The 25,138-nt window shown below is 36.4% G+C and overlaps 1 protein-coding gene across 50 annotated transcripts in view; it reads right to left on the minus strand.

The window, feature by feature from the left end:
* RBFOX1 (RNA binding fox-1 homolog 1) overlaps window positions 1-25,138 on the minus strand; it is a 748,795-nt gene that overhangs the window by 112,849 nt on the left and 610,808 nt on the right. The gene's annotated exons all lie outside the window — the stretch shown is intronic.

Consider the following 25,138-nt stretch of genomic DNA (forward strand, 5'->3'; position numbering starts at 1 on the left):
TAGATGGATACATTCTGAATGCTGATACCACAAGGCTACAAGAAAGTACTGTTATTACTGTGATAACCTATGTATAGAAAGCTAGGAGCACAGAAGAGATCATTAATTCTGGGGACACGTAGGAACAAAAACATAGCTTCTGGTACTGCACATGAAACAAAGATTTATTAATTACTTAGCTATATTAATTATTTTCCCAATCTATATTTCTTAAAAATATGGAATACAATCCTAACAAAGTGCATGACGCTCACACTGTGAGGTCATAATTTTTCTTCTAAAATATCAGATGAATATTGAGGAATAGCATATCAACCACATTAGAAGGGGAATCACCAGAATCCATGCATGTTGTGGATTCTGAATGTGTTGTCTCAAAACTTAGACAAAACGTAACAGTATAAAGAATGGGTATGATTTTCAAAAGAATATTTATGATTGACTTTAAAGGAGCTTTGAGTAACTAAGAGGTCAGTAAGTTCAGTTAAGGACATCAAGATAACATCACATCAATAAATTGGAATGGGAGAAGGAATCATAGTAGGCTGCTTTAATGCATTTATGTATTAATTGTGTAAATATTTCTGACTGCGTACTGATCACATTCATGAATATCACAACAACAGCAATTAACAAAACCATTCTCTTATCAGCTACTTCCCGTATCCATTAGCTAAGAAGGGCATACACTCTAAGCTTATTTTTAGAAGTTCATTCTAAATCTACAAAAACTAAATTATTGTGACATTATCACAGGATAATTTAAAAAGAAATTCCTTGCTTTTATCCTTAAAAAAATAGACACCAATAAATGTTTTACTGGTCAAAGGACAAAATAATTAACTCAATTCACAGTAAATGTCTTAAACAGTATTACATAGGCACAAAGAAACATTCAATTAATTTAGTTACATCTCTTTCATCTATTAGTCATAGCAATACTACTTCCGATGTAATTCTTGTACGTCTTTCAAAGGACTTCAATAGTGGAAACAAAGTGCTCAAAGAATTTTCTTCCAATACTTGAAAGGCTCACATAAGAGAGACAACAAATGAAAATGTATGAAAACAACACCATGGAAGTAAACAGAGAAATCTTGACTAGAGTTGATTAAAAGCTTTTAATCATTTAAATGGAAGCACAGCTTCATACTGCACAGCCTTGTACATCTGAAAACCAGCAACACGAACAAAAACCAACACTCTCAATGCTAAAAATTACTTGTGTCACGTTCACCCACAAATTATGACCTATGTTCACCTCTGGGATTTCTCTCACAATGCAGTTTGTTTCCTTTTATGCACCGAAAAAGAAACAGAAAACTGAATGTGTGAATGGCCAGCAGAAAAAAAGTTCTGCCTTTCGTACCACCTTTGGACACAGGTCCCTTCCATCTCCCTTGTCTTCATACCAGTGCTTGTACAGATCAAGTACTGGGTCAGATTTGTCAATCCAACTGAAAATTAACACTTCATAAAATTAGACAATGGGCTGTTCAACTCACTATTGATGGTGGGTGAGAGAAGGCTGGAGCCCTGCTCCTTTTTACAGCAGTTTACCTTGAGATTAATCTCAGATTACCTTAACTAGTTAGGAAATGGATGCTTACTGAAGCCACAGAGAAAGACTTCAGGGATTAGAGCTACATGGATAAATTATATGGAACAGGAGTGGAGAAGCTTCCTCAGGCAGTACTAATGGGGTACTAAATACTCCCTAAGTAAGTTTTCATCTTCACCTCACTTATTACCTTAATACCCGATGAAATGATTCATGAAACAACACACACAGGAAGGTGACTATACTTTTACGTGTGGTCATTAGTTCACACTTCACTGCTGTATAACAGAATAAGATTCTTTCTTAAATATTTAAATTAGTTTAAAAATTCTTATAAGTATTATCCCACATAAATCAATTTTTTAAAAGGCTGAAAAGCCACAGTAAGCTCATTAATTTTTTTCTTCTAGGAAGAGACTCTAGAAAAAATGTCTCTTGAAGTTAGTGATGCTAGCTTATATGAAGCCATGGTTCCATCCTAGCAAAGCTGTAATGTTTGACATTGTTCGTCTAAACGAAAAATCACTAAGGAAATACAGTATACATCTTCAGGAGATATCATTTTCTTTAAAATAAAGACATGAAGCATCTTTAGTTGGAACATTTGCAGATTTGGCTGTGAGGAGTTGTTCAGAAAGCAACGTTTACCCTCAGCTGGAATAAACGTACTCTATTTTCCGAAATTCTCCCCTGAACTAGACTTATGTTATGCATGTGAACTCTCTTTTTGTAAGAGCTGTGTTGACACAACCAACCGCTGAGTGAACTTGTGAGAATAGAGTTTCACACTGTGAGAGAATGGCTGATTGCTACAGTGCAAGCTCATATAAAGAAAGAAAACATGACAACATGATAAAAGCTGTTCATTGTTTGACCCCTCACCTATTCCTGAATTCCTGCTGCGACTTTCCATTTGCTCACTTGCATGTTTTTGCACAAGGAGTCAATTCCCGAGTCCTTTAAACAGCCCAGCACAATTTGAGGGTTTCCCATATCACAAAAAGCCACTTTGTAAATCACATTTACGTCTTTATGTAGAGATATCACACACTGACTTCACAAAAGGCAGTTCTATTGCTAGGCAGGATAATAATTTTTCAAGCATATATGTAGTTCTAGAGCTTTTGGCATTCCTTGAAAAAAATAGCTAGATTTATTTCTTATTGGTTTTCTTTGGTTCTCTCCTATCTTATCATGTCGCAACCATAAGATCTACCTATTTTCATCTAACACCTGTTCAGAGAAGCCATCAGCCATAATAGTCTCAAACAGCATTGCTATTTATAGGAATCAGTAGAGAATGTCATATCCGTGCTCTCTCAGCTATTATTACAGCGAAGTTTCATCTTAATCTCAGAAAAGGGATTCAGTTTACTAGCTATGTTTGCAGATCATAAAAGCACAGCATGGCTGAGGTCCAACCCCACGCTCAAGCAGGATGACTCAGAGCAGGTTGCCCAGGCCAACATCCAGGTGGCTTTTCAATCACTCAAAGATGGCAAAGTACCTCTCTCTGAACAGCATTCAGTTATCTTCACAATTAAAAAAAAAAAAGTTTTCTGTTCTTCAGATGGAATCTATGTTTCAGTTTGATACAACGACGACACAAACCTGGAAGGAGTGGCTTCCACACCACAGGACCGTGCAGCCCTTAACAGTCTGCAGAAATGGGCCAAGAAGAAAAACACATGAAATTCAGCACAGTGAAATCTGAAGTCCTGGGCAGGAACAACACCAGAGCAGGTTGGGGACTGAGTGGTTGAAACGTAGCTGTATTGAAAAAGGCATGGGAGCCCTGGAAGGCAATTGGAATGTGACTCATCCGTGTGCCCTTGAGTAGAAGTGGTCACCAGCATCATGAGCTGCATTAGGAATGCTGCCTGCAGCTCCAAGGATATGATCCTTCTCTACTCACCACTGCTGAAACCACACTGGCAGTACTTAGTCCAGTTCTGGGCTTTCTAGAATGAGACACTGACATGGGAAAGAAAGTCCAATGAATGGTCACAAGGGTGACAAAGTGACTGCAGTATCTGGCATACAAGGATGGAACGAGAGAGCTGAGGTTGCTCAGCTTACAAAAACAGAAGACTCACTGGGAATTTTATCGCTGTGCATAAATATCTGAAGGGAGAGTACAGAGAAGATGGATCTAGACTCTCCTCAGCCACGTCCAGTGACAGGACAAGAACAAATAGACAAAGGCTGAAATAGAGGACATTATGTTTAGATGCTAGGAACAAAATTATCTTGTGAGAGTGATCTGACACTAGAACAACTTTTCCAGAGCACCTGTGGAGTCTCCATCCTTCGAGGTATGTAGCATCCAACCGTACACAGCCCTGAGCAGCCTGCTCTGGCTGATGCTGCTTGGTTTGTCAGCAAACCAAGACCAGGTCCAGTGATGATATTCAGGGAAGGGCAGGTCCCAATGGTCAGTGGACAGGTAAAGAGTTCTGGGGCCGATCCAAAGTTACAGTAGAATGTCGGTCAGCAGGTTGAAGACCAGCAGCAGGCTTCATGTGCTGTGGCACGGCAGCAGGGCAGCACAGCAGGGCTGAGGCAGGGGAGAAGAGGACTGAGCCAGACTTGTAAGGCCTAATGGCACTACCTGGGCCCTGAGGAGGATCAAGTCATAAAACTTAAGAAAACAGCAGGCTAAAGAAGAATATTGTAAAAGGGAGAGGCAAATAAATAAATAAAATCTGCATTTGGATGGCAAAAAAATTCCTGACAGAAATTAGAGCTCCTTTGTCTTTAAACAATATAATAACATGCATTTTATTCTTACATAATAGGCCACTTTTCTGACTCACAGCTACTCACTTTAATCAATATACTTTTGTTTTTAATTTATCATTAGCACGCTGTATGGATTCTTCTATTTTGAATAGTCAGCAGCAATAAAGTTCCTGCACACAAAATGTATGTCCTACATTTCAGAGGTGTCAATTCACTTCCTTTTGATGGTTCCTCATTTGCACCTGTCCAACCCTGCAGTATTGAGAATGCTGCTCCAAATTCGACTGATTTCATGAATCTGTTCTGTTGAGGGTACATGTGAAGCAGAAGAACACGTGTAGTCTCTAAGCCACATAATCTCTGAAATAAGTATTTTAGTAACTGAACAGAAGACTTGCTATGGATGTCATTGGTATGCTGAACACTGAATACAATAATGACAGACTTTGGAACTACATTAGAAACAGAATTTTAACCTAAACAAGTGAGAAAAAAAAACAGTTTGGTTGTTACTAGTAAGAAACAACTCACACAACAAAAGACTATGAAAATATTAGGAATATTTTTGAGAGACTCATTGCAGTTACTTTGGCCTATCTTGCATTCTCTTCACAGACTATTTTCAAATTAAATTCCTTGGCATTTCTTTTGAAAAAATATATATTTTAAATACCAGACTTGACAAATGCAATCATGCAAATGGTTGCTCTGATTCAGTACCTGACATCAGATATTTCAAAAGATGGAACAAACCCTCTATAAAGACAACTATTTAGCTAATTTCCTACCCTCCTCTGCTCCACTCCCCACCAAGTGTTCTCCATTACCACAAATGAGTACTGTGATCTTTCTGAAATGTAGCAGAATTACCTCTTGAAGTCTATATATCCTTTCTGAAGTTCAGATAGGGTTACAATTAATCTCTTGCCCATTGATGTTTATATCATAAACTGCTGCATATATCATGCATTTGTAAAGACATGATTTTTCATTCTTTCCTCCACCATATCTTCCAAACATATTTCATCTGTACCTTTTTAGGCAATACTTTTTTTTTTTTTTTTTTTTAACTAAAAACCAAGATGTCTCTCTCATGCTTTCGATTGTCAGGATAAGTATGCTTAGCATTTCATGAAAATCTTCACTGTTCTAAGAAGTACTCGACATGCAACTGATGATCTTGCAGGAATATTCTTGCAGGAATATCACAGATGTACCCCAAGCATGCCCAGACACTTTCTTAAGGTATACAAACTATGTTATACATACCGAGAGCCATGGTTTCAATGACTTTGTGAGAAGCAGAAACAAACTCACAGAACACAAGAAAGTACAAGCCTTCACCTTTGCTGGAAATTGCAGGAGAATAAACATTCTGTAAACATATTGTCAGCAAACAAGGACTGTACATCACCTTCTCCCATCACCACTCAACCACATACAGCATCTGATGGCTGTAACCCAAATAAACAGGACACTCCTCAGAGAGATGGATTAATATGCTACACAAAGGCGCTCGGCATGATCACTTTCCTCAGTATACATTGATTTACACAGTTATACTGTCTTCCCATTAAATCCCATTTGTGTAACTAAGGTTTCTATATTATTCTCTTACATTCTCTGTGCATATATATTGTATATTTTGTATATGTGTGAGTATATAATGGCATAACTATGTAAATCAATTAACATATAATGGAAATTTGTTTTTTTGTTGTTCAAATATGATTACTGCATCAGCTGTTGTTCATAATTTCTACATTATTATGTCCTTTCCACCATTTCTCTTGATGCTGTGTGACACAATTGAAGTTTCTCTACACACACGTTGCATCAAGTATTAGTAAACATAAGCGGTAACGCTGACCAGATTCCTTGAACTACAACTGAAGTCTGCTTTATCATTTCCTGCTAATCAAAAAGAAAAAGGAATAGAAGTTGGGAAGCACTAAAAACAGAAAACTACGTCCAACACACAGTCAGTTTATCATACATCAGTTACAGTGATAACAGTCGTTGTTTCCCATGTTCCCAAACTATCGTCATAACACTTAAGCAATTATTTTTTCCTTGTTTTTCACTATATTTCAAGCATCTCCTGAAAAAGAACCAAAAGCAAAACAAACAAAAAACCCAACAAGAAAACAACTCTCTTAGAAATCCAGCTACATAGGCTAGTGGGCGGTAAATGGAAGGAGAGAAAAAGCAGAAAATAATTTTCAGTTTTTCTTCCTGAAACCTTCCTCTAATCCTGAGCTTGTTTCCCAATATGTATGTATACCAAGTCAAAAGAACAATATTTTCTGCAGTGACCTTGGAAGATCCAAGCACACTTGAGCACTACGAGGACGAGTATTTGATAATCTAAAATATGTTTAAAATAAATCATTCCATGGCATTTTTTTGTTCTTCTCTAGCCATGGAATTTTTATCCTGTTTTGTTCTCATATTACATTTGTTATTTTTTTAAGAAAAAAAAAGGTCTGGCAACCGAGCTTACACAGCACATAGAGTTCTCCAGGAACATGAGTTAAGTTTATAAAGAAAACTGATAGACTTAATTCAGAATGAACGAAGATGAAGAATCTGCTTTTTTTTTTCCCGTAGAATTTAGCCACTAAATTGAGAGTAAGTTAAGGCAATAATTAACAGCTATTGGGAATTGAATTCATTTAGAAATATAATAAGCTCAGAATACTAAAGCTAACTTGATTAAAAAAAGATAACAGAAGAGCTTACAGATATATGGCATGAATTGCATTTACACGTATTCTTTGTTTTTATCTTCTGAAGGAAGTAATGCTGTAAATTACAACCTTCTGGCAGCCCTTCCTGTGGCGGGGGGGTTGGAACTTGATGATCCTTGAGGTCCCTTCCAACCCAAGCCATTCCACGATTTAATGTCTGCTCCTTTCTATCTCAGTGATGAAATGACCTGCTGCAAAAGACTGGAAATTTCCTGACATCTCAAAAGCTATAGAAAAATATTAGAAGCATTTCACTTATTATTTACAAGAGCAAAAGAAAAAAGAAGTCAAACACAAGGCTCACAAATAGCAGGCATAACTTGAAATTCCCTCAGTTATTTGCATACCTATCCAATATGTTTTAATGACTGCAGTTATGAGATCATATAAATTCATGAAGAACATATATTTATTACTGCATATACTCAGGACTCTTTCTCTTCCCCAATTAGAATGTCAGGTGAACATTTCAGCTGAATGAAAATGAATTGTGAGCTAAAGATGAGCAGTTCTGTTTCACTTGACTTCCTCGTGTGAAGAGCCTCTAATAGCCATTGTGGGGCAGATGCATTAAATTAGAAACCACACCATTGATTTTTTTTTTTTTTTAATTTCCTTAGGAAAAAAAAAAAAGGTTAATTAAGCTCCCCCATGCAATTCTATTAAGAACATCCATGATTACTGTAGCACGAGGAAGATATTTAATTCAAAAGTAAGGGGTACCATTGAAATCTATACCTAGTCAATGACTGAGCAGCTACAGCTTTAACGCAGACATTTAGAGCAAAAACCAAACAAAAGAAACAAAGCAAGTTTGTGCCCAGGATCACGACACATGAAACCTCATACCCTAATCTACAACTACAAGCTGCCAATATGTAACTTTTTTGTGTGTTATCATCAAAATCCCATATTTTGTAACAGAAAGCAGCATTTGACAATTTGAGTCATGTATCTGTAACTAGACAGAGTGGTCCATTGGGGCTTGGTCATTAGGATTTTTAGCTTGAACAATTGTTCCAAAATAGAAAAAACCTTGTCAAAATTTATTAAGAAAGGCATTGTTTGCAGAGATGTTACGAAGGCTTTTACTAGATGCATGTTTCACTTGGTGTTCTCTCACACACAGGTATTTGGGAAAGAATCCACTGTACTGTGCTAATTCTATCAGAGCAGAAACTGCTCACAGTGCTCTTTCCGAGTTGAAATGTGGTCTTAGAGATTTACCAAAGGCGTATTTGTCCAATCCAAATGCTGTCAACTTCTTTTTTCTGTCCTTAGTAAGGTCAGAACATATCCATTTTCAACATAAAAAAATAATAATTACAAAACAGGCTTCTGCAATAGGAGATGAATGTATCTATACCAAATACTTTCCTGTAGACATTCATCTTATGTAATTCTCCAAAACTATTAAATGCCCTCCAGATACAGGTGTACTTCATTGAGAGTATAAATTGAAAGTAAAGTGCTTCTTTTATTACCAGAGAGCAGAGAAACCTGACAGCAAGTACCAACCAACAGTCTGCAAATAAAAGTTTTTTGTCTTTGATTTCAGATTTTATTAACTACTTCAATTTAGCTTATCCAAGACCCGGCACTTCATTGAATAGAGTGGAACTGACTCAAAAAGATTAATTACAGTAAAATTATCCTAATCTGTCATAAGCTCTGATATTGGAATAAGAGCAAAGCATAAAAATTAACACTTCAGAGAGGTAGATATTAAATGAGAAATATTAGCTGCATCAGCATATTGGACATAACTATACACTGCAGCAGACTTCTAAGTCTGAGAAGTTCTATAGTTTATTATGATGAAGTCAATTTTACAATAAAGTAAATGCTCACTTCATCAATTTAGCACTGTATTTCTCCTACTCCTGAAAGATAAATTTCAGGTAACATTCAGCTATACAGAATTTATATCACTTTTGTTTCTTTTATGCACTATTACCTTATCTCATGAAAACCTATTAACATGCAGCAGTCAAAAAACGACCAAGTATTACTTCATTATTTGAGTACACAAGTGCACCTATGACCTACGCTCTTCAGAAATTAAATTAGCCAAAAAGAGCGGTGTGCTTCATATTATTTTTAATTTGTTTTATCATTTTCAGTCAGAGCACACTTGTAAGCAGAGGACAGCCTCTGCTGAGAGGGAGACACAGAGATAAATAAATGCACAAAGATAAGTGCAACTACACAGAGAAGATACTCCAGCTTTACATTCCTGTATTACAGAATAAATTCAACTCAAAGATTTTATAACCACAAGCATTCATACTGAAAGGTACTAATGCATCATTATGATCTAGCAGGTTGCTTGCTGTGTTTTACAGCCTTTCACACTACATTAACCTTTTGTACCTCAAAGTATTTATGATCTCATAAGTAAGTATTTATCAAACTGAAAGCTCATATACAGCACTGTACTTTCAGCTATCATTGTTTGGGAACATTTGTAATTTCTTTCTGCCTGAATTCTGAATCACTGGCATACAGTCCAAATATATATGTATTTTTTTTAATAACAAAAACATTAATGTTAAATAAAACTACTTTTCCACTACTCATGAGACTGACTAGACATAAAACAGCCAAATCCCTCAATTTTGGTTTCATGCCAATGTGATAAAGATCTGCAAGTGCCATTTTTTTCCTAAAAATATTTTTTATTATTATTTTACTTATGTTTTCTTCTATATTCAATGTCATATCACAGCAAAACAATAAACAAGTTATCCATACAGGAATTTCTGAAGTCACAGACAGTGCCATGCCCTCTAATTAACAATAAATGAGTAAACATAACCACAAAATACAGCATTTCAGGCAGTATCTATCCTTTGTTAAATGTCTCCCTTCACCATATGTTTAGAAAAAAATCAGCAGTTGATGAATGCATTGCTGAAATATTGGACAAATATAGTGCTGCTTGCAAGTATTTTTTTCCTGGCAAATCAGCACGAAATGTGAGGTACTGAAATCTACCATGAGCAAAGTAATACTATAAGCAGACAAGCATTCTCATAAAATCTGTGGCTAACCAGAGCAACGCTGCATAAGCTACAGATATCTACAGGGCCAATCTAAGACCACTGTTTCTCTGCTGTTAAATGGGGATGCGTGGCAGGGGTAAAAAGCATTATCATCATCTTTCACTGCCTTCTGAGACATGGCCAAAAAAAAAAAAAAAAAAAAAGAAGAGGAGGGGAAGACCATAGAAAATGCCACAGGAAAAGAAAAAGGGTTTAAGCTGCTCTGCTCTGCCATTATCTTCTGCACAGTTACGCAGGAACACTGGTTGGAAGAACAAGAACTCAGTCTCAAATTCTGATGGATTTCTGTTTGCTGACAATCACAAGGAGATATAGATTACTACTGGCCTTGCTCGCTGCACTTATTATAGAAAGCAGACAAAGAAATTAAACAACAACAAAAAAACCCAAATAGTTTTGTTGCATACAGAATAGATTTAAGCATTATTGAGGTGCTTGTCTCACCACAATGCCTTCCTCTGCCAAGATACTGCCAGTTTACACCCTTCTCTGAATTGCTCATGCTCCTTGCCCAAATCAAGATGTCCTACCATGCCTCCTTGCAGCTTTCTCACAGCTTTTAAACCTAATAGCCCAGTAAGCTGAAGGCCAGTTTTCACTAGATGCTACCACACCACAACACCATCAAAAGGTGGGGTATAGGTGGAGCACTCAATACTCCAAAAGAGCACACCACTTCCAAACAAGATTCAGCAATAGCATTCTGCTGCTAGGAGAAAACAAGCGTCCCTCAGTCTAGAAGGTCCTTGGGTTAAGGACAACCAGCTGCTGCAGATTTGCCTTATGCACGTTACTTAAACTGCTTGTTCCTTAGTTCCTTCTCTGTGAAGCTGGAAAAGATAACAATTGTAATTCAACAAAAACTCACAAGATGGTCACAGGGATGAAATCAATCATTTCACAAGGTACTCAGAGAGAATCATCCCTCTAAACTGAACATAAAAGGAATAACACATGATTTAAGGAGCAGCATCACATTCAGAATTATCTCAGCTTCACCATAGTCCACTCCCACATTCAAAGAACTCCTATGTTTAAAGGCATACTTTTATCATTTGAAACCACAAACTTGTAAGCTCTTCAGTCTCAAATCGCTTCGTGCTATCCCACAAGAGTGGTAGGAATTACAATTGAACTTTTTCTCATGTAGGAAAGTACCACCCAGTAAAATGTCAGAACTTCGATCAAAAACAAAATGTTTTCTTGCATTCAAAATGACATCACTGCAACCCTATGGTGCTCAAGTGGATTGCCTTGCGCCCTGACACAGCTAGTAATATAATCCCCTTAGTCCTCCAGCTGCACCAAAGCACCCAGACAACACATTCTGGTCTTAAGGCAGTAACGCTGTATGCCATACATCCTCTTTCAGTCACTATGATGCCTCAAAGGAAAAATACCCACTGTAAGATTTCATAACATTAGTCACCTTTCTGTGACAAGGTAATGCATCAGCTCCTACAAGCTCACATGCTGAACCCTCATGTTAGATACCTGCAGCATTAACAGGAGCCTCAGATATATGGTGCATTTCCCACTCAGCCTTTCCTACGCAGCAGAGTGGACAGTGAATTTATTGCTACAGAGATAAGAACAAAGCAAATAAATAAAAATCATGCTAACTAGCCGTTTTCTAAGCCTAGCAGGTCTAAATGATCAGTATCTTACGTATGTCAAATCAGTAATTCAATGAATTAGAAAGGTACTCAAATCTGCACTAACATATGAAGTGTCTAAATTAAGAAAACTGGAAATAGTGATGTCTCTATAGATTTCAAATGATGGTAATAAAAAGCAATATTATATAGTGAGTGACCAAGGCAGACCCCCCCTTATTAGTAGGCTACCACATTTCTCAGTCTGAAAGTAACACATAAAATGACTGATGTTTACTACTGACCAGACTTACTGCACAAACATGATTAGGATGATTAACTTGAACTCTATTATCAAGCAGACTGTGCATATATGCTACTTTCCTGGGCATGTAACAGTCTATTTGGATGTAGGATCCACATTTTCAGAAGTGTAGCAGACATTTGTCCCAGACAGATAAGGCAAGTCCTCCAATTGCACCTAGACATAATTGTCAAGGGGAAATTTAGATGCATTGAGTTAAGGTGGACACATGGTTCTCTGAGTAATAGCAAATTTGCAGTTCTGAAAGTATGCATATGAAAAAGCTCTTGTGAATTGTGGAATCACCAAGAGTGGAAAAGACCCTGAAAACAGACATTTATCATGGTGTAAGGATAATAACGAAACATAAACAAAAAGGTTTTAATTTAAAAGTGCAGAACAGAGTCGGTGATTCAGATACTACTGACATGGAGCACATTTTACCTATAAAACATGTTAGTATCTTTAGAAAGTTCACTTCGCTGAGCATGCAAAAAGAGAAGTAACATGGGAAATGGATGCAAGTTTCTTTTAAGACAGAACAGAAATAAAGGAACAGAACTATAACACTTCATATAAAAGAAAGAAGAAAAGAGGGAGCTTAGATCAAAATGTGACAAAGGGAACACTAAACTTGAAACTGTGTACTGGAGACAGGATAAAGTCAATAGGAACATCTTATGCCAGCGTCAAAATGCTTTTATTTCATGCACGAACTATTTCACAAGTAAATACACTGCCAGTCTCAGACAGGTGTGTGTTAACTTCACCCATTTTATAATGATTGGGGTCCATAGTGTCCCAGAACGTCATAACTACAAGTATATGCTAAAGATTAACTGCCTCAGAAACAATTTTTTAAATATCCCTAATAGTACCCAGTACTGCAGATCTTTATGCGTACCAATAAGTACTGGCGTTTCAGCACAAGCTTGATGCCTCAATTAATTTGTAAAATTCAATTCAAATCTTACTCATCAGCTTGTACGGAACGCAAAATCTTCCCATGCTATGTATGCAAACACTGCTATTCGGATGCTCTGCATAGACTCGGGACACTGCTATGCAGGTATCTACTCCTGACTAAAAAAATTTTGTAAGCAGTTCTATTAGATTATAACGAACAACAGTGAAAACCACCTTCAGCTGAAAGTGCCTGCAACACATCTCTAAGGATAAAATTCTGCTCTGTCACTAAAGGAAAGCACTATGAATCACGGTGAACACTTACTAGACTACAGCATTACCAGCTCACGAGTATCAAAAACCATTGAGGAATTAGGAACGATTCAATGCCTTGAATCAATGATTCATTTCAATTCACCTTGAATCATTTCAATACCTTGAAAACATGACGACTTCCCAAATTTTTAAATTAGATTTTCTTGGTGGGAAATAAAAACAAAGAAAATCGGGATTGAAGCAAGCTTTCTAAAAAACTACCTGCTATACGTTAAGCACATCACATTAAGTAGCTTGTAACATAACAGATTTTCAATTTGCTTATAATCTAGCTACTTATCTATCCTTTAGTGTTTAACATCATTTATTTTTTTCATTCGTTTAGACATGAAGTCACAGCATTTGTCAAAGTCAGAACACACTCTATAGTAAAAAAAAAAAATGACATTCATATACAAATGGGAATGATGCGCTATTTTTTCCTGCTGCAGTTTTAGACAGCGTGCCAGCTGTGCCTGCCCATTTCTTTTTAAAGAAAAAAGTGAAAAAAATTAAGCATAAAGAATTCGTAATATTTTGAGGTGAAACCAGGCATCTCTTTCATAGAATTTGGTAGTGCTGCATTTGAAACCTATGTAATAGAAAAGATAAAGAGAAAGGAATGTGTCCATAAGAAACCATATTTCTCAGCACAATCCTGGTATTTTCATACCATTAAAAACAAAAGAGGCCTCTGAGCAAATAACAAGAGAATTGCTGTCAGTCACAAGTGCAAAAGTTACAAGCAAAGTTCTGTAGCCTAAACTGCAACAATTTACCTTTAAGTGAAAACACACAGAACTTATTTGTCAATATAATTCCATATTAAAATGAATTCTATCAAACACAACTTACAGTGAAATTACAGTCCACTATATTGCTTTAATGCTACACGGTACAAAATCATTTTGGAAATAAGATACTATAAAATATTCTATATGTCACTATAAAAAGCAGAAGTAGCGCTGGAATACCTATTTTAAATTGTTACAGTAAATTTACGTATTCTCCTTTCAGTTTGGTTGACTTCTGCAGATGGCACTCTCTTACAAAGCTCCAGACTTTCCATCAACTGAAGCTCCTCCTACAGAAGCTTCATTTGCAAACACCCTAAATAGCATAGACAGACTTGGATCTTTCTGGATAGCTGGGTGATGGTGACTGCTCTACGCTGCAGTTTGGGTACACATTGTTTTCAAACCAAATATTTAGATACTACTCTAGAACAGCTGGAAGTTATGTGAATCCCTTCTAAATTAAATAGCTGACATCTTTTGTTGCACTTGTTAAAACGTAGAAAAAACACAGAAATGATTGCCAAGTATAATCGTTCTTTCCTCTTTCTTTTTGAATAAATCAGAAGGCATTCTGCTTCTTTTTTTTGTAAACAATAAAAAAAGTATTTTTAATTACAAACCAAAGAAAAGAAAAATCACAGCAAGAGAAAACTTTCATTCTTGCCAGTCTCATCTCAGAACCAGTCAATACATAGAAACTGAAGTATTCTCAATGGCAAACCATTTTTGACGTCACCTGTTCCATTCATTCACAAAATTGGTCTACCACACCTTGTCTCCACACCAAAGGAGATAGACTCAATGATCCTCCTTCCAACTCAGGATATTCCATGATTCTATTCTATGACACCTGCTCATGTTATTAGACCTTTGATTGAGGCCAATGAGAACATTCTCAAGTTCCCTCCCTCTCAGGAGCATTTTTACAGAACTGTTTGCAGTGGCTTTGAAGCACCTGAAGAGAATGATGCATTTTCCTGTCATACCGAGATGGATTTTAAACCTCAGAATTTGTGTACTGCGATAAGACTCTTATTTGAGTTCACTGACAGTTCTCAGGCAGGGAAGGGATCAATGGCAACAGCAGCTATTTCAGTAGGTGAGATTTAAAGAGTCTCCTCTGGAAAAGAAAATGCACAAAGTCCCTTTAATCATGAGTAGTAGATGGCCTGAGGGGTCTGTAGTAGAAAGGTTGTGAGTGGTTGTGAGTCAAAGAAAAAAAAAGAGGCAGTACAATATGATGATATTGTAACAAAATTGCATAGGATACCATCTGAAAAAATCATCTAGATTCAGTGAGATGCATTAATCTATACAGCGATACCAGAGAATTTGTGTATGTTGTCCACATGAATTATATAAACCCTTCAGAAGATTACATATTCTCTTCATGTCACGTCAAAACCAATATTGGTTGTCTTTGTAACATCAGGGAGTGGGAATAAAAGAAAAAAAACTACATAATATGGAAACGGGCAAAAACTGGAATGAAACAGGAAGTGCAGACAAAGTAATCATATTGAAAAATAACCTAAGTGGAAAAATCAGAGGAAGATTATAAAAAGGGATTAAAGAGTCATAAAGATAAAAAAAAAGAAAATAAATAGAATGCATTCAAAGATTAAAAGCAGGCGAGAAGCAAGCAGAACAAGAGAGGCAGGTTTTTCATTTATGTCATTCTTTTAAGAATATTAGCAATTATTTCCTTTTTGTACATAAAACCATCTCAATTACCCATTTCCCTGCAGTCTCAACAAAAAAACATATGTGCATCTTTAGTCACGTAAATAAAGAACACAAAGCACACTGCAATTACCTAACTCAAAGAAAAGTAACAAAAAAGATGAAGTTACTCTTTCATCAGCTGTTTTTTCTGAAGTTAACAACAGCTCACATATCAACGTGAAAGAGCCTCAGTTTTATACAAAGCAGCTAAGTAGGTTCTAGGCACAGGGAAACAACAAGGGGGTTTCCTTTTGCTTCAGGACAGCAGTGCATAAGGTTTTGGTAGAAGCATTCTACTGTAAATACATCTTTCAGTAAACAATCAAATATGTACACTACTTCAAGTAGTATCTAGCAACAAGATACAACTCTAAAGTAAAATTTGTCTTAAAAAGTCACAAAACTTCAGGCAGGAAGAGTTAAATTCAGATTTTAAATTTAAGAGTATCTTATTTTTTTAAATACTAATGGTGCTGATCTATGCATGTATTACTAAGCTAATGTTTTGATCTAAAATCTATTTTAAAGCATTGTTTTCAATATAAGTCAGAAAAAACAATGTAATAAGGTGTAAGAAATAAGAAATAGGAAATAGTTATTTTTAAACTTTGATTTTCACGTGAAACTCAGAAAACTACGTACTAAGTGGGTCAGATTCACTAAGGCAGCTACATTATCCTCCTATTAATAGTTTTAAAGACATTACCTGCAGTTTACAGTTCAAAGGTATGTATGATTTCATAACCAAAACTCAACTGTTATAGCCTTGTGTCCTGGATTGACCTCCTAGCTTCATACAAGTTTGAGTGGAATCAAGACACACACACAAAATAAACTCCTCTAGTTTTCCCACAAATTGCAGCCAATCTCTTGCAATGTAAATTACTATTGTCCTGCCGCTTCTTTGTATATAAATGGCCTTTTTTTTACGTAGCATTAATTCAAGATTGAAAAAAAAAAAACCCAAGACTCATATATTTGTTCATCCAGAATTTCTTTTTCTGCAGTTAATAAACAATTGGCCATATAAGGTCTAGATCTGTGCAATCTAAAATGACAACCAATATCTTTCTGCGTACCACAGAATGACTGAATACTCCACAACGTGCACTGGACTATTATCTCTGTCTACATCCCTTCCCACAAAAGTTTAAAAAGACAACCTGCAATGGTTTCCTGAATGCATACCTAGTTCAATGAAATTTTTCCTTTGCCTACTTCTGTCTGTGATGTTTTTTGACCTGCCTCATCCTTAACAGACTGTAAAGTAGCTTCAAACCTACAGGTGAACTGAAACGCTCGCAGGTTCAGTCAAGACGGATCTAGGTGCCTCGCTATTGTCTTTCTAATACTGACAGACAGCAAAATAAGATGTCTGAATCGAGTTGCTCTTTCACACTGAGCCTAGAAAGGGAGCATATTAAGCAGGGAGAAGTGGTAAGTCAGCCCACACGAGTGGGCTTAAATTAAAGTAATTCTGGGAATGAGTGGGTGGAAGAGCTGAAGAGTGAGCTGTGTGGGAGAGCAATGAAAACTTGAGAGTATAAACAGATTTAAAAAAAAATGTTTTAGGGTTTAGGTATAATAAACCCCTAAGACGTTGTTAACTTAGACCAATAGGTAGGTAGCCATACCTACAAGAAAAGTAAGTTATGATGCTGTGAAAAGACTATCACATTACCAGAAATTCACCCTTACAATTTAAGGAAGAGGACAGGAAGGCAATGGGAACCATCTTCATAGCTCTCAGTTACAAACACTGTTAGTTTTCCATACCAAAAAACATCCCAGTTGATGGAATGGTCTACCCAACCATTCTGACTTCCCTGCTGAAGATGAAAATCCTGCAAGCAAGGACCTAAAGATGTTCTTGGTTGACCAAGTTATTGACAACATATTCTCCTCATGCCTTTGCACAAAGTTCACCTGCCTATACAGAAGTTGATGCTACAGTTACAATAACTTGGTGCAAGGAGGAATCAATATCTTCTGATAAAGTTGAAAACTGTTAACCACTTTTCTCAGGCCAATTACAAGAGAACGGAAAACAATTAGTCTTACCTAATCTAGCAGAGACACTCCTGTATTTAGAGAAAACGAGAGCTCATTTTCTCCAAAAAGAAAATAAAAATCCCCCACGTAAGTGAGGATTGTTTCTAATTACCATGTTATAATGTAAGATGCAGAAGGTCAAATATAAAGTAAGTTTTAATTAGCTATTTCACCACAGCAAGGTTCCCTTTGAAATGTATGCTTCGTTTATTCAGCAAAATGTGCAACAAATGTTTTTCTCAAGACATCAGAACCTGAAGCACAGCCAGAACATTTGGATACTTAACACTGCTGAGAGAGAAGAAAAGGCCAATAATAAAACGTGAAGGAATTAGTATGGAGAGCAAAGAGCCCAAGAGACAACACAAAGTGCAAGAAAACTAAAAAACAAAACCTACTGACACATGGCAAGTACTTTCTGGAAGCAAAGTCTATGTTAACTCAGCAACACAGGAAAAGGGTTATTTATCTTCTTAACGGGCAACACAATTAATACAAAGAGGCACTTTTAAACTGTTTCATATAAAGCAGTCTGTCTGAATTTCTGTGTATCCTTGAGAAGAAGTTGCATTAGAGCATGCACTGACAAATGCAGATGTTTAAGTGAGAAAATGTCTGCGCTATTCTTTAGCATAAGCAAAGAAACACAAACAGGGCAGAGTTACCAAGTTTCCACGCAATGCTCCCAGCAAAGAAGCCTCTTAGAAGTAATAACGCCTATGGTCACAAGACAGTATTGTGCCTCACCAAACTAGCACAGCATTATGTTATCTATTTGGGATGTCAGTTTTGATCTTTTCACTATACTGTAGCACAGGAGCTGGACCAAGTTGCTTGCTTTTGGAGGCTCTGGAGCACTCAGGGGTGTTGAAAAGAGCTCCTTGAAGTATTTCATTCCAGTAGCAGGTGCAGCCAAACTGCATAACTGAAACAGAACACCATGATGATACAATAGCCTACAGCAGCATGGTATTATTTAGATAAATAAACACTGCTGTAACTACTGTCAAAGTATTATCAACTATCTAGCAAAGCTGGTGTCAAACATCTACAGACAAACAAACAAAACCAAGCCAGAACTGAAACAGAATAAAAAGTCTTGACAGCAGTTGGGGAGAAAAGAAAAAGAAAAACCACAACATCCATTGGGAAATGTGACTTGCAAGACAGTCACTTCATGGTGAGAAGTTCCTTGTTGCTCCACAGAGAGAGCACAGTCCTCCAAGCGCAGCTATTCTGAGAATGATTGACACGGCTCTCTGCACTGCAATTCTACGCCATGTGTTTTCCAGACAGAACTACACAAAGAGGCAGTTCCAGGATATATGTGCCAGATGTAATAAGAAAACCTGTTAGGCATAAGCAGAATACTCAGAGAGAAGGTTAATACCAGCTCAACTCAGCAGCACCTGAAAAGCATCCTGCTCTCCAAACAGTTTCTCGGTGTAGTGGACTGAAAGGAAGTCTACCTCTGGGCTAATGAACGCAATCACACAGTTACATGACAAATGAGCAAACTGAAGACAACTTCATTCTAAGTACCTCTGCTTCAGTGGTACTCCTGTAAAAACGAGAACAACTGATGAACACCTCTAAGTCAAGCAGGACATAGCCTACTGCTAATCATGAAATACAGTTTCTTGAAAGAACTAACGTACTTGCACATCCTCAGGAGGTAGACAGACCAGAAACAAAGCAATAGGATAAAAAAAGGAGAGCTACATTGAATAAAAAGGGGGAAAAAACCACACAGCATGCCAGTCATTTACATAAATAACAGAGCAGTAAATGGAGCTAGCAAATATATATATATCTAACTCAAAAAACTATAGGAGCAATCTACCCATCTGTGGGCTCAGGTGATGCACTCAAGCACTTTACTGTGAATATTTGTTCCTGTCAATTTTCTTACCCCAATTAAAAAAGCCCAACATAGAAATCAGTAGGAAAAAAACCCACCAAGACAATCAAGTTCAACACGGTAAATGAATTTTCAGCCTAGAGCATCACTAAGCCTTTCCAAATCCCTATAAGATGAGATGGTCCCTGCAACATGATTAAGAATGCACAAACCAAGACACAACATCAGGAAAAGAAACCGACACATTTTCAAACCATCAATTCTCAAAGGACATGCAAAAATGCAGAGTAAAAGCAGGTCAACTGTAAGAGCAGACAGTTTTATCTAGCATACCAACTATATTCACAGAGAAGAACATCAAGTTCAGTGCATGCTACATGAGGAATTTTGGTAGTTGGCAACTTGATATTTAACCACTGCACAGGAGTTATGCTGCTTCATTTCAGGTCTTCTAAAAGTTCAGAAGCACTGCACCCCCCAGTGCCATGCTGCATATTGATTCAGAGCCGCCAACATCTCAAAGCAGCTTAGTTTTGCTTGAGGATGCCTGTCTAAGAATACAACTTAAACGTACCTCTGCTTGCAAAATCTGGTGACATCACATGCCAAGGAACTGAGACTACAGAATGACCTCATGGTTTATCTAAATCAGAAGCATAATTAACTTCAGAGGTGATTTTTTTTTTTTATATGCACAAATACATAAAAATCAGAATGGCACAAACCAGTTTTTTTCTTTCACCATACCGTAGTATTATGGTATTACTATTGGTATATACTATTACTAGTATAATACACTTTCAAGGGGAAGCAATAAAGAAATAAACTTTACTATTATCTTCTTTCTTACACATGCAGAGTTAACACACTATATTTACATATCCATCTCCAACTGGAAACTGTGTACAAAAAACAGAAACAGAAGTTGAACAAGTTTTATTCTTGGAACTATCTAATACATATACAGTATATTCACATAGATAAACGTACACATGTAAAAGGCGATATATTTCCTAACATGATGGAATGTATTAAAAATACTTAAAATTTTGCATTTTGTAATGTAACACTCAACACTACCAGGAAAATTTTTCAGATGTTATTTACACATAACTTCATTGCACTCTTATAATTGATCCACTCTTCTTGAAAGAAATAATTTACTGTTTCTGTTAATGACTAAAAGTATGTTTGATGCTATGCAACTCCAAAAGTCTATTAGCACTTAACCTCACAGGAGAACCCGGGACTGGATGAGTATTGATTAAGCATACACTCATATAGACTACGTCCTTGATTAAATTTAAGTAAACATATTGATCGAAAAGATGAAAATCATCTTATCCAGAGAAGACTCAAAATAAAAATCAGAAAATATTTTATTATGCACAGATTGTTTTATATTGTTTCAGTTAAATCATCCTGTTCTTAAATATTTACTTCCATTTTCATCCAGTACATTTCCTCCTGTTTTATTATATCAAAGTACAGAGTCAGCAATCCCTAGATATACTAAGCACCACTCATTTCCAAAACTTATCCTAACAAAATATAGAGTGAAATAACAGACTAAAAAACACTATGAAAAGGACTTTTTGGAAATAGAAGAGCATTTCTAATCCTAATCGCAGCTAAACAGATATCCATTAAATTGTATTTGAACTCAGTATGCACAAAATGCAGAGAAGTAAAATCTTAACAGCATCAAGAAGTTACATATCTCCTATTTGCAATTTTCAAAGTGCTGTGTAGTAAATGTGAGCAAAAGCAAGAAAAAAATTAATATATCTCAACTGAAAACAACTTTGGAATGTAATAAACAAGTCTAAGGAAAATGACATACTTGTTGGTAGAGTAGCTGGACTCATTTTACAAAAACTAATCAAAGGCACTCAAATTAGTTGGGTGCGCACAGAAAGTCAAGGCTACAAATGATAAAAGGTACCCAGAGCATTATTTACAGGTATTGTGTGTGTTCTTTGGAGAAACTCAACATAAGGGTTGGTGTAATGGCTTATTTTAAAGAGTAAAATCTGAAAGGAAAAGAAAACTCCATATTAAATTGTCAACAAAATGTTTCAGTTTTGATGAAAGAAAAGTACTCCTTAATGTCCTGCACCAACTCAAAGACTTCCAAGTGCTGCCTTTTTGATTTGGTAGTACTTTACACCCATTTGGAAAGGCTGTGGACAATCAAAGACTATTTAGGAAATATTTACCAAAACCTACAAATTACACTCATAAAATCAAATCTTCAGACTTCCTATATTAATAGCACTTTCACGTACATGAAATTGCAATCCTGAAATAAAACTGATTATTGGAATTTTGTTCAGTTTGCAGTGAATGTGGATACTGGCAGTGGTTCCAGCCAGGCCAGGATTATGCTCTGCATTTCAGTAAAGGATTCAAGAGAATATGCATGAAACATTTTAATTTTTATCTATTTGTATCTTTAATGTGGTTTGAGTTGCACAGGACCCAGTGTGAGCTCTAGCTTCAATATACAATTCACACAAAAAGAAACAGAAACAAAGACACACAAAGAACACCAGTGCACGTGTCTAGCCTAAGTGTGCATTAAGACCTTCTGGGATGAGATCAAGTCACTTCTGGTAGCAGTTGTACAAATTAGGAAATTGTTCTGCATTTTAATAGTTTCCTATTTCAAAATTTTAAGGTCCATTTTTCGTGGCATACGAAGCTTTAAAACTACAAAAACATGCAAGAGAGTAAGAAAACTCAAATTGGTCTTGCTTCCAATAGCTTGTCTGATCTGCATTAATCATCGCAATATTATTTTTGTGCATGATTGATTAGTGGATTGTTTTTCTTTTCAAAACACGTACAACAACTTAGTGAATGTAAACTATGTATAAACACTGGAGCCTACAAAAAAAAGCCACTATGTCCCCACATCAATTTCACTTAAAATTCTTAAAGCTAACACAAACTGAAGAAAGCATAAGCAATTTTTTCTTTCAATGATGACAACATGGAGTTACAATGCTGACATGGTGCTATTGAAGCTCGATTTCATAGTGAAGATCTACAATACTAAACCCAAAGAAAGATGTGCACAGCTGGGCATGTGTGAAATCTGCCTGTTGTGCATTTGCATATACTTATTTGTAACGTATCTTTGTTAAGTGCAATACTAAAGATACACGGAATAATAGATTTTAGATATAGGTACCCAAATGAAATCATGCAAACTCTGACCGTGATTTCATAAAACTGGTGAACCCAGTATTTTCTGTGTATGCTTTTGCAGAGAGGGATAGTTCCAGCAACTTTCAGTATAACACTGCAATTTAGAAAAACATCTTTTATTTTTTTCTTAAAAAACTCTCTCAAAAAATATCCTAATGTCAAAAGCAAGGAAATCTAATTCTTTATGAAAACAGGGGAGCTATTTAAACAAAGTTATGCACATTTCTCTGTAAGAAGGGAAACAGGAAGACAAGAAAAAGTTCCTAATAAAAGGAGTCAAGTAAATAAAATTCCCCAAATACAAAGGGTTAGTAGAATTGAAGCACCATCCTTCAGAGACTGGAAATTCACTCCTAGTGGAGCCAAAAGGGAGAAAGTATATGACAAGTAAAATGCAAGCTGCATATTACTAAGGCGATAAGGAAGTCAGAAGACCAGACTGCAAAGGGTACAAAAACAAATAAGAGTCAAACCTATTAGTGTATCACAACTTTCAGGGAAATCAATGGATTTGCTGGAGCTAGGATTGAATAGAACACTTGAAAAAGATAAGGGCATCAGACAATCCAAGTGATTTCTTTTCATCAGTCCTTGCCACAGAAGATGTTAGAAAAACATACACTCAACATTACTGACAAAGAGAAAAACGCTCCTTCAAAGTGAAAAATCAAAAAGAGGAGAGCAAACACAATAAACTGAAAGCAGTAAATGACGAGGGATGAGTTCAGCCCTACTCACATCGACAGGTGTTTTACCATTGATTTTCACAACTACAGTCTTTTCCTTCAGAACCAAACAGCAACAGGCCAACAGTTCTGAAACACAAAAAGGCTGAGCTGGGCATCACTGTGCAGCAGTGGTTAAATGAGCAAAATAAATAGGAAGAATGAGATAAAAGTTTCATCTTTTCTGTTGTCCCTAATAATAATTTTTCAGGATTATCTACTCAGCTTAGAGTTCCTGCTCTAAACCAATGACACTGGCATTTTGCAATAGTTGACAAAAATGAACACGGAAGAAGATTTTAAAAGATGGAAAGATCCAAAAGTTAACTTGGCACAGGGATATACAAAAGAGGACACTGTAGAGCTATACAGAAAACTATGTAAAACAGGAAAATATCTTCAGCTTCCTCACATTGTTAGAGCAAAGAGCCAATCAGAGCAATAAAAATAAGAAGTCAAATGTAAAAGAACTAAACATTCTACTGCCAACACCACAAAACTGTAACTAATTCACAAAGACATCTCCTTAACAAGGTGGGGCTCGTGATCATAAATAAACAGTTCGTGATAATAGCAAGGAATATTCTCTGATGAATTTTCCAGCGTTTTTGTTTGGTTATTTGGTTTCTGTATAGTATATATGATTGAATGTGTAGAGGCACAGTACTCATTGCTCAGTATTAATACATCTGTGATGACCTTGCCATAGGGATACAAAAAAATTTCATATGGTTTCTTAAAGGTCCATTACAAGACTTCCTCGTCTTTCCTCAGAGGTTAACATTATAAATAAGATGCTAGTGCCCTAGGTGATTTTCAGCCTTCCAGATACAGAATATAAAATGCTAGTATTTTAATTTCTTGTTCGTTTCCATACAAAGAAATTAGCTATGTAGCAGGACACACAAGTCTCCAGAGCAGCTCATTTAATGGTATGTGCTTTCCCTTTTCTCTTGCCCTGATGGAGGAGACTTGAGGTTGGAAGAAAGTAAGGGGCAGTAAGATGAGGTATGGAGCATGGCTGTAGCAAGGAAAATGATGACAGCTAATAGGTAGGGCGGCTTCAAGCATATGCCCAAACTGCAGTAAGTTATCTGTTCTGTGCTCGATTCTACAGATGTCTTGCAGGTGGCCAGTGGCTCAGAAATTTACCAGCTTCGGGCACTGGATATACTGGGTTCCACCAAAGAATTAAGACAGAAGCACTACACTATCCATGTATGAAACACGTGACTTTAAAATTACAAGATAAGGCCAGGCAAGGAGTCTTTTGCACAATTCATAACACTTCTGAACTTCATATGTAAACCAAATAGAAAGAAAGTCTATCATTTCCACTCTGCTGAGCATAGACTCCCCTCATAACTTTTGCTTAAGACTGCACGAACAAACTCTCCACCATGTTGCAGATATGCTCTTCACAATACTCATTCATACACAATTTCAATATAGTATCATTCAACCGATATTTTTTTATGAAAAGTTTCTGCTCATGACCATCAAAAATACAGAGTTCATCAAAAATCA

Source organism: Gallus gallus, chromosome 14 (genome assembly GCF_016699485.2).
Source record: "Gallus gallus isolate bGalGal1 chromosome 14, bGalGal1.mat.broiler.GRCg7b, whole genome shotgun sequence".
NCBI lineage: Eukaryota > Metazoa > Chordata > Aves > Galliformes > Phasianidae > Gallus > Gallus gallus.